This window comes from Solanum verrucosum, unplaced genomic scaffold, assembly GCF_900185275.1.
Source record: "Solanum verrucosum unplaced genomic scaffold, falcon-dt-bn FXZP01000079.1, whole genome shotgun sequence".
NCBI lineage: Eukaryota > Viridiplantae > Streptophyta > Magnoliopsida > Solanales > Solanaceae > Solanum > Solanum verrucosum.
The window spans coordinates 3,445,361-3,457,228 of NW_026020368.1; the positions used below are offsets into that span (position 1 = coordinate 3,445,361).

The following is an 11,868-nucleotide window of genomic DNA, read 5'->3' on the forward strand; positions in this document are numbered from 1 at the left end:
GAAGAGCAAAGGATCAAGAAACGGTCACCAAACTGTCGATAAAAGCAATTAATCGACACCATAACTGAACCAAGTTGTCAGAGAAGCAAAGACAAAAACAAAGGTGGACATAGATTTAAAACCATAAAACAATCTGGAATGTGTTGGAACTGATGAGACAATGCTGGGACAACAAGTACAGATATACTCTGCCAAACCCAAGAAACCGAAACCTTTTCTCAAGATTCTGGGAAAAGTTTCAAATTTTTTTAACCAAAACCTTGAGCTCTAGTGACTGTGATACCATATAATTTAACAGAAGTTTTTGTTTCTTTATATCATGCATTATATGTATATATACACTAGCAAGTAGCTCTACCAAAGGTAAGAAAATATCCTACAAATCTCTCATATGATTCTTACAGATCTCTATGATTCAGCTTGCTATAAAAGATAATATAATATTTACAATATTCTATTGCATAAACTAAAAGTCACTTTAGTTCTGCATAAATGGAAATATGTATTCATGTGGATTGTTACTTGACATCTTTTTTTGAATTAAAATACATAGTGCATACTATATACAATCAACTATTCAAATGATGTGTGTCTTTGATACATACATGGAGATAGTTTATGTAGAAAGAAAAAAAAAACTGATAATGGAAGTGTGACTTTGACCATTAATTTTTTTTTTTGAAAATAGATGTCCAATTTTACCGTCAATAGTTATTAATAAACTAGACCTTCACCAATAAGATGAAATAAAATTTCAAGTAATCAACCAACTGAACTATTAAGATTTATTCTATTGAATCCATATTAAGTAAATTGTTAGAATTTTTTTTTGTAGTTCAAAATAAGTGATTTTTTCAACGTTCAAGATAATTGTTAGTAGGATTTTTGTTTCTGTCACGCCCCGAGCCTACACCCTGGGCGGGACCGGCACCCGGAGACCATTTCTGGCCCCAAGCGAACCCTTGGCCTGGCTTTCTTAACTCAGCGGAAACCTAACTCACAGAATAATCCAAAGCAATGCAATATTGCAAAACAACTTAACTTATAAAATATGGCCATAAGGCAACCCGAATCTCAAAATAGGATATTTACATATATGCATAGATAAGAGACTCAGAACTAGCTGACTGACTATCTGTCTATGAAGCCTCTAAAATAATGAGATGGATGTTGGGACAGATCCCGCAACATCCTAATAAAACAAAACTAACTAAGAACACAAAATAATTGAGTCCTCCGGAATGCAAGGAGGCTCACCACTGACTTTGGAGTGCTCAGCTGGATCAACGACGTGCAGGATGCTGATCCGGGGTACCTGAATCTGCATCATCAAACGATGCAGGCCAACTGGCATCAGTACATGGAATGTACGAGTATGCGAGCTGGAAAACTAAGCAACAAAGGCTAGAATGAAATCTGGAAGAAAACTGAACAGCTTACCTGGCTCAACTCAACTCAACCTGATTGACTTCTTTTAATATAAGGCAATTTAAAACAAATGTGATATAAAGAAAGACTGTTTAAAACATGCTATAAACTTTGTGTGTATACAAGGATACAATAAGCCTGAAATGTATTTAGAAATGCAATGAACTGATGTATATAAGAATACAATAATCTCTGTGTATGAAGATACAATAACTGATGTGGGAGTTTCTCTAACCGACAACCATCATATAAGAGCTATAGTGATGATACAGCGATCGACCTCACGCTGCCAGAGCATCTTATACCCGGCCAAAGGTATAAGACCTGAACTGCCTAATGGATCCACTAGTCTAATCTGAAAAGGATTCTTCTAAAAAGAATGATCCTTTTCTACCCATGGTGGCTAACATGGTTCTATGGGGGCTGTGGGTTCTTTGAACGCTCCCCCAATTCGGTGCTCGATACTACTCCCAAAAATGTACTGGCTCTTATGTTTTTAAAATACATTTCTTCCTGCTGATGTGAGATAATTACTCAAAACTAGCCCGAAGGCCCCTTTGGAAATCTCAGTTTCCAACCTTATTCAAATGTAAAGACATTTCTTTAAAACTTCTTTGGGAATACATAGTTCCCTAATAACTTTGAGAAATGAACTCAACTTCAAACTCCTGACTTAACTTGAAACTGAGACTCTTACTCGACTTGAAACTCTATACTCTTTTTCTTGACTTCTAACTTCACTTGACTTGGAGCTATCTTTCCTTGAATCGGAATTATGAATTCAAGGTGTTCGATCACATGTTATGGAGGGATTCTTGAACGCTTATGCGTACCTTGGAGTGTCGGAAACAACTGTAAAACATAGGTATAATACTTTGAAACATGCATGAGAAAGTGAGAAAAGAAATGGGGAAATTTGACTGAGACTTCAGATTTCTGGTGACATAGATGGCACCTACGGACGCCATCGACGGACCGTAGATGGACTTACGGTCCGTCCTGCAGGTCCGTAGATCGCGTCAGAAACTTCCCCAGAATTCATTTTTTTTTAAAAATGACTAAGTGTTGACCTACGGTCCGGACTTACGGTCCGTAGGTCAGGTTACGGACCGTAGGTCGTGCCCGTAGATCGACGCCCAAGAACCCATCTTCTGTCCTGATTGATGGTTGACCAGTACGGACCGTCAATCGATCTACAGTCCGTAGGTCACGTCCGTAGATCGGGATCGACAGCCAAAACTTTCTGGGAATTGATGGTGATTCAACTTCAAAAGGGTCACAACTCTTAGAATCATAATTCCCTCAATCATACAATAGGTTTCAACTTAAATGCACAACCTAATCATGTCTTACAACGAACAATAACTTCAACAACACCACCACCAACATCAACAACAACTAACAACTTCAACACTTCAACAACAATTCCAATCTTTTCTCAAATCATAGAATAAACTTAGTGTGTGGGAGGGAAAGGATCAACCCACACGAAAACTCACATACCTTGATAGGGATCACCCCCGACGAAAATCCACAATGATCTTGTTGATCTCCTCTTTCTTCTCTTCTTCTCCTTCTTCTCTTCTTCAATCTCAAGAACCCTAACTCTTTTTCTTTCAAAAAAATGGGGCAAAAATGGTCCAAAGGTCAGCCTAATACAACATTATGAGCTCAAAAGAAAGACTTTGTGAAAAGACCAAAATGCCCTTAATTTTCCGGACGGATTTCCCTTCCAACTGCCCAACTTCTAAAGGGCATAACTCCCTCATACGAACTCGAAATCGAGCAAACTGGGTGGCGTTGGAAAGATCGCTCCACGAGCTTCGCAACCATAACTGGAACTACTCCTAACTCATCCTGATCTAGAGTTACGACTACTCAAAGTTGGCCAAAACTCACTGATTTCCACACTTAGCCAAATTTCCAGATTATTTTTTTTTCAAATTTCAAGCTCCTTCAAAGTCACTTAAATTGTCGGATGTTACAATATCTCCCCCTTGGGAACATTCGTCCTCGAATGAGGTTACTCTTATAGGGCTAAGGGTGTAACATCAACTCAACACCCAACAAACAACCATGCAAATGCAACAACAACAACAACATGCTCATTATAATTAAAAGAGCACTAAGAAGGAAATTAATACCTTGATCTGCGGATTCAAAGAGATATGGATATCTCTTCTTCATGTCTTCTTCGGCTTCCCAAGTAGCTTCCTCAACAAATTGGTTCCTCCAAAGGACCTTAACTGAGGCTACATCCTTTGTTCTCAACCTACGAACTTGCCGATCTAAAATTTGAACAGGAATCTCCTCAAAAGATAAGTTATCATTGATCTTTATACTTTCAGTCGGTAGGATCAATGAAGGATTGCCTATGCACTTCTTCAACATGGAGATGTGAAATACCGGATGAACCGCTGCTAGTTCCTGTGGTAACTCCAACTCATAAGCAACATTGCCAATCCTCTTGGCTATGCAGTAAGGTCCATTATACCGGGGACTGAGTTTCCCCTTCTTACCAAACCTCATAACGCCTTTCATGGGTGAAACCTTCAAATATACCCAATCATCTACTTCAAACTCTAACGCCCTTCTCCTAACATCAGTGTAGGATTTCTGACGACTCTGTGCCGTTTTCAACCTCTCTTGAATCACCTTCACTTTCTCCATAGCTTGGTGAACTAAATCTGGTCCTATCAACTGTGCTTCACCAACTTCAAACCATCCAATAGGAGATCTACACCTTCTCCCATAAAGAGCTTCGTATGGAGCCATCTGGATGCTAGAGTGATAACTGTTGTTGTAGGCAAATTCAATTAGAGGTAGGTGATCATCCCAACTACCTTTGAAATCGATTACACAAGCCCTCAACATATCCTCTAAGGTCTGAATAGTGCGCTCGGCTTGTCCATCAGTTTGAGGGTGAAAGGCAGTACTTAAGTTCACCTTTGAACCCAAGCCCTTCTGAAAAGATTTCCAGAACTGTACAGTAAACTGTGCACCTCTATCTGAAATAATGGAGATTGGGACTCCATGAAGTCTCACTATCTCTTGAACATACAACTTGGCATAATCTTCTGCTGTATTGGTAGTCTTTACCGGTAGAAAATGAGCTGACTTTGTCATTCGGTCGACAATTACCCAAATAGAATCATGCTGTCTGCGAGACCTCGGCAACCCTGTGATGAAATCCATATTGATCATCTCCCACTTCCACTCTGGAAGTTCTATCCTCTGAGTCAAACCACCGGGCCTTTGGTGTTCAACTTTCACTTGTTGGCAATTTGGACACTTAGCAACAAACTCAGCAATGCCCTTCTTCATGCCATTCCACCAATAAACTTCATGCAAATCACGATACATCTTGGTGGAACCTGGATGAACAAATATCGGGAGCTATGAGCTTCCTCCATAATCTTTTCTTGGAGTCCATCTACCATAGGTACACACATTCTACCTTGATATCTTAATACACCATCTCCCCCTTGTTCAAAAGCTAATACTCTTTGCTTCTGAACATTTGCCTTCAACTCAAGCAAAATGGGATCTTGATCCTGCTTTTCTTTCACTTCTGACATTAATGATGACTCGGCCCTGCTCGTCACCGCTATTCCTCCCTCTGCGGAATTGTAAATCTGACTCCCAGGCGTGCCAGTCTGTGCACATCTTTTGCTAACTCTCTCCTTCCTTCTACAATATGGGCGGTGCTACCCATAGACAACCTGCTCAAAGAATCAGCAACAACATTAGCCCTACCTGGGTGGTAAAGAATGCTCAGGTCATAATCCTTGAGTAACTCTAACCACCTCCGTTGTCTGAGATTAAGCTCTTTCTGAGTAAGCACATATTGAAGGCTCTTGTGATCAGTGAAAATGTCGACAAGCACACCATACAAGTAATGACGCCATATCTTCAAAGCAAATACTACAGCAGCCAGCTCTAAGTCATGGGTTGGGTAGTTCTTATCATGAACCTTCAACTGTCTGGAGGCATAAGCTATAACTTTGCCATTCTGCATTAAGACACAACCCAACCCAATTCTAGATGCATCACAATACACCACAAGACCTTGAGTACCTTCTGGTAGCGTCAAAACTGGAGCTGTAATCAATCTCTTTTTCAATTCCTGAAAGCTTTTCTCACAAGCTTCGGACCATTGAAATTTCACCGTCTTCTGAGTCAACTTTGTCAAAGGAGATGCAATAGTCGAGAACCCTTCAACAAACCTTCTATAATAGCCAGCTAATCCCAAGAAACTCCTAATTTCAGTTGGAGATGTGGGTCTAGGCCAATTCTGCACTGCCTCAATTTTCCGAGTATCAACTTTAATTCCATCACCGGACACAATGTGGCCTAGGAATGCCACAGACTTAAGCCAAAACTCACACTTAGAGAACTTGGCATACAACTCCTTGTCTTTCAAAGTCTGAAGAACTGTTCTGAGATGATTAGCATGATCTTCTTCATTCCTTGAATAAACTAGTATATCATCAATAAAGACAATAACAAACATATCTAAATAAGGTTTGAAGACTCTATTCATCAAATCCATGAAAGCTGCGGGCGCATTGGTCAAACCAAAGGACATGACCAAAAACTCATAATGACCATACCTGGTTCTGAAAGCTGTCTTTGGGATATCACATTCCCTTACCCTTAACTGATGATAGCCTGATCGGAGGTCAATCTTTGAAAAACAAGTGCACCCTGAAGCTGATCAAAAAGATCATCAATCCTCGGAAGAGGGTACTTGTTCTTCATGGTAACCTTATTCAACTGGCGGTAGTCTATACACATTCTAAGGGAACCATCTTTCTTTCTCACAAACAAAACCGGAGCGCCCCAAGGTGAGACACTTGGTCGAATGAAACCCTTATCTAGGAGATCTTTCAACTGCTCCTTCAACTCTTTCAACTCCGCTGGTGCCATTCTATATGGCGGAATTGAGATAGGACGAGTATCTGGAATGAGATCTATGCCGAAATCTATTTCTCTCTCAGGAGGAATTCCGGGTAGATCATCAGGAAAAACTTCTGGAAACTCTCTTACTATAGGAACTGACTGGAAATGAGGTATCTCAACACTAGAGTCATGAACTCGGACTAAGTGATAGATACAACCCTTCGAAACTAACTTTCTTGCCTTAAGGTACGAAATAAAACGACCCTTAGGCACTGCTGAACTGCTACTCCACTCTATGACTGGCTCATTCGGAAACTGAAACTTGACTGCTCGAGTTCTACAATTTATCGATGCATAACAAGCATGAAGCCAATCCATACCTAGAATGACATCAAAATCTACCATGTCTAACTCAAACAAATCAACCATGGTGCTCTTGTGATTGATAGAAACAGGACAATCACGATAAACTATTTCCGCTAGAACAAACTCCCCAATAGGTGTAGAAACACAAAAGGGTTCACAAAGTCTTTCAGGAAGAACCTCAAACTGATTTGCAACATAAGGAGTTACAAACGATAAACTTGCTCCTGGGTCTAGCAAAGCATACACATTAAAAGCAAAGACTTTGATCATACCAGTTACAACATTCGGAGAATTCTCTTGCTCATGGCGACTGGTGATAGCATAAAGGCGGTTTGCTCTTCCACCTACACTAGAAGTAGCTCCTCTAGGTGCCGTCCTGCCTGGTGGAACAACTGAAGAAGACTGTGCTTTATTGCCTCCATTACCCTGCCTATTCTTTGGACACTCTCGCATGAAATGCCCATTCTGACCACACTTGAAACAACCAAGGGAGCCCTCTCGACAAATACCTGAGTGGTTCCTACCACATTTGGCGCAGACTGGAGGCTTACTACTCCCTTGCGCCACACTACCCGAAGATTGTGCTGGTCTAGCCCTGACGTCCTTCGAATTTTGAACATTAAATTCACCTCTGTATCTGGGTGCAGGTGCTCTAGCAAATGATGGAGCAGGTCCCTGTTGCCTTTGCTGAAAGGAGGAATGGTTTGAATTTCCTCTCTGCTGCCCGGACTCGTTCCCGATCCTAGCTTTCTTGTTTCTGAACTCTTCTCTGTCCCTCAGCTTCTCTTCCTCAACCTGCTGCACATAAACCATCAACCTTGATATATCCATGTCCCCGATAAGCATTGCGGCCCTACCTTCCTTGCTTGACAACCGAGATAGCCCCGCAACAAACAAACTCATTCTATTCCTCATGTCCGCAACCATCTCCGGAGCATAGCGGGATAGTTGTGTGAACTTCAGACTGTACTCATGAACACTCAAGGACTCCTGCTTAAGTGTGAGGAACTCACGTACCTTAGCCTCTTTCAATTCTCGAGGAAAGAAATGCCCCAAGAAAGCTTCTTCAAAACGGGCCCAACTCGCAGGTGGTGCATTCTCAACTCTGCCCCTTATCCACTGGTCAAACCATGTTCTGGCAACATCCTTCAGCCGATACGCAGCTAGTTCAACCCGCTCAGTATCTGCCATATGCATCACATCAAAAATCTTCTTCAACTCCTCAATGAAATCCTCTGGATCCTCAGTAGTGCTCGACCCCATGAAACTCGGAGGATTCATCCCCAAGAACTCACGAATCCTAGAAGTGTTAGCTCCTTCCTGTCGAGCTCCCCTTTACTGACCAATCTGATTAGCTACAGCTTGACTCAACATTCTAATCGCCTCTCTGAACTCGGCATTAGAAACTTCCCCATGATCTTGCACTCCAGGTGCATCAGGTAAGTCTTGCTCATCAACGTAGCGTCTAGGAAGACGCCATCTGCCAACTCTTCGGGGAGGCATGACTATCTGAAACACACACAAGCGTGAATTAGAAGGAAACTCTCTAGAGATAAACTTTAACGCACAAGTTGAGTATGAAAGAAGTGAGAAATCTTCCTAAATGTTGCAGTTTCCCAATTATAGATGTGGCGCGCTTCAAACCGATAACTAGGACTCTACAGACACGGCTTCATAGACTCCCTAGGACTCTTGAACTCTTTGCTCTAATACCAAGTTTGTCACGCCCCGAGCCTACACCCTGGGCGGGACCGGCACCCGGAGACCATTTCTGGCCCCAAGCGAACCCTTGGCCTGGCTTTCTTAACTCAGCGGAAACCTAACTCACAGAATAATCCAAAGCAATGCAATATTGCAAAACAACTTAACTTATAAAATATGGCCATAAGGCAACCCGAATCTCAAAATAGGATATTTACATATATGCATAGATAAGAGACTCAGAACTAGCTGACTGACTATCTGTCTATGAAGCCTCTAAAATAATGAGATGGATGTTGGGACAGATCCCGCAACATCCTAATAAAACAAAACTAACTAAGAACACAAAATAATTGAGTCCTCCGGAATGCAAGGAGGCTCACCACTGACTCTGGAGTGCTCAGCTGGATCAACGACGTGCAGGATGCTGATCCGGGGTACCTGAATCTGCATCATCAAACGATGCAGGCCAACTGGCATCAGTACATGGAATGTACGAGTATGCGAGCTGGAAAACTAAGCAACAAAGGCTAGAATGAAATCTGGAAGAAAATTGAACAGCTTACCTGGCTCAACTCAACTCAACCTGATTGACTTCTTTCAATATAAGGCAATTTAAAACAAGTGTGATATAAAGAAAGACTGTTTAAAACATGCTATAAACTCTGTGTGTATACAAGGATACAATAAGCCTGAAATGTATTTAGAAATGCAATGAACTGATGTATATAAGAATACAATAATCTCTGTGTATGAAGATACAATAACTGATGTGGGAGTTTCTCTAACCGACAACCATCACATAAGAGCTATAGTGATGATACAGCGATCGACCTCACGCTGCCAGAGCATCTTATACCCGGCCAAAGGTATAAGACCTGAACTGCCTAATGGATCCACTAGTCTAATCTGAAAAGGATTCTTCTAAAAAGAATGATCCTTTTCTACCCATGGTGGCTAACATGGTTCTATGGGGGCTGTGGGTTCTTTGAACGCTCCCCCAATTCGGTGCTCGATACTACTCCCAAAAATGTACTGGCTCTTATGTTTTTAAAATACATTTCTTCCTGCTGATGTGAGATAATTACTCAAAACTAGCCCGAAGGCCCCTTTGGAAATCTCAGTTTCCAACCTTATTCAAATGTAAAGACATTTCTTTAAAACTTCTTTGGGAATACATAGTTCCCTAATAACTTTGAGAAATGAACTCAACTTCAAACTCCTAACTTAACTTGAAACTGAGACTCTTACTCGACTTGAAACTCTATACTCTTTTTCTTGACTTCTAACTTCACTTGACTTGGAGCTATCTTTCCTTGAATCGGAATTATGAATTCAAGGTGTTCGATCACATGTTATGGAGGGATTCTTGAACGCTTATGCGTACCTTGGAGTGTCGGAAACAACTGTAAAACATAGGTATAATACTTTGAAACATGCATGAGAAAGTGAGAAAAGAAATGGGGAAATTTGACTGAGACTTCAGATTTCTGGTGACATAGATGGCACCTACGGACGCCATCGACGGACCGTAGATGGACTTACGGTCCGTCCTGCAGGTCCGTAGATCGCGTCAGAAACTTCCCCAGAATTCATTTTTTTTTAAAAATGACTAAGTGTTGACCTACGGTCCGGACTTACGGTCCGTAGGTCAGGTTACGGACCGTAGGTCGTGCCCGTAGATCGACGCCCAAGAACCCATCTGCTGTCCTGATTGACGGTTGACCAGTACGGACCGTCAATCGATCTACGGTCCGTAGGTCACGTCCGTAGATCGGGATCGACAGCCAAAACTTTCTAGGAATTGATGGTGATTCAACTTCAAAAGGGTCATAACTCTTAGAATCATAATTCCCTCAATCATACAATAGGTTTCAACTTAAATGCACAACCTAATCATGTCTTACAACGAACAATAACTTCAACAACACCACCAACAACATCAACAACAACTAACAACTTCAACACTTCAACAACAATTCCAATCTTTTCTCAAATCATAGAATAAACTTAGTGTGTGGGAGGGAAAGGATCAACCCACACAAAAACTCACATACCTTGATAGGGATCACCCCCGACGAAAATCCACAATGATCTTGTTGATCTCCTCTTTCTTCTCTTCTTCTCCTTCTTCTCTTCTTCAATCTCAAGAACCCTAACTCTTTTTCTTTCAAAAAAATGGGGCAAAAATGGTTCAAAGGTCAGCCTAATACAACATTATGAGCTCAAAAGAAAGACTTTGTGAAAAGACCAAAATGCCCTTAATTTTCCGGACGGATTTCCCTTCCAACTTCCCAACTTCTAAAGGGCATAACTCCCTCATACGAACTCGAAATCGAGCAAACTCGGTGGCGTTGGAAAGATCGTTCCACGAGCTTCGCAAACATAACTGGAACTACTCCTAACTCATCCTGATCTAGGAGTTACGACTACTCAAAGTTGGCCAAAACTCACTGATTTCCACACTTAGCCAAATTTCCAGATTATTTGTTTTCAAATTTCAAGCTCCTTCAAAGCCACTTAAATTGTCGGATGTTACAGTTTCCATATTTATCCTTTCTTTTAATGATGTTATTAACTACTTTACATTTTTTAAGAAAATAGTTTAGGAATAATAATAAAAAAAAATAGTTTTTAATATTTGTCCTTAAATATTTTTGTTTAAGAGGAGAGTTATATCCTAACAATTCACTTAATTATGTATAGACTAGAGGAAGTACCATTCATTTCACCAATACATTTGTCAAAATATTGAATTAATTATATTCAAAGAATGATACAATATAATTACTCTTTTAATTATTACTCCTTAAGGAATGTGACGGGTGTGTACCAACTCACACATGAAGCGAGTATAAAAGCTTTTGAATACTAAAAAAAACTTATTACCGCCTTCATATTTCACAAGATTTTAGGGTTTTGATTTTTCTTTTTCCTTGCTTTTGAATTTTAAATTTTTCGTGTTCGTCTAGGATTAGAAGGAAAACTAGTTCAGTCAAGTCCTTAATCTCTCAGGTATGTTCTCAAATTCAATCAGAGCTTTCTCTTAATTGATATACTTGTCCTCAATATATATGATAATTATTTATACTGAAAAACTAATGTTTTTTTCTTGAAGTAGGTAAATATACTCATTTGTGTTAGAAGCCTTTTATCGTCTTTTTTACTCCATGTTAATTATATGTTCTCCTTGATTGTATCAATGGTATTAGAGTCATCCATCACCCATCGTGCCATGGAGGCGCCTGACCACCTAACTCGAAAAGGACTACCTGGGAAGAAGCTACCTACTTGTGGTAGAGTGAAAGCTAGCCGTCGAGGCTCTCCCACCTTAATTGTGGCTTTTCGGTTGTGGTTGAGTGGTTTTAGAGTTTTAAAATTTATTTCTCTCTCTATATATATATGGTCCAACTTTTCATTTTCTTTGTAGAATAAAATGTAACTGGAATGTATCAAGTGTCGGTTGCTATT

General features: G+C 40.5%; 1 protein-coding gene across 1 annotated transcript in view; it reads left to right on the forward strand.

Annotated features, from left to right (window-relative positions):
• Positions 1-11,868, forward strand: part of LOC125838010 (uncharacterized) — a 56,503-nt gene that overhangs the window by 32,445 nt on the left and 12,190 nt on the right. The gene's annotated exons all lie outside the window — the stretch shown is intronic.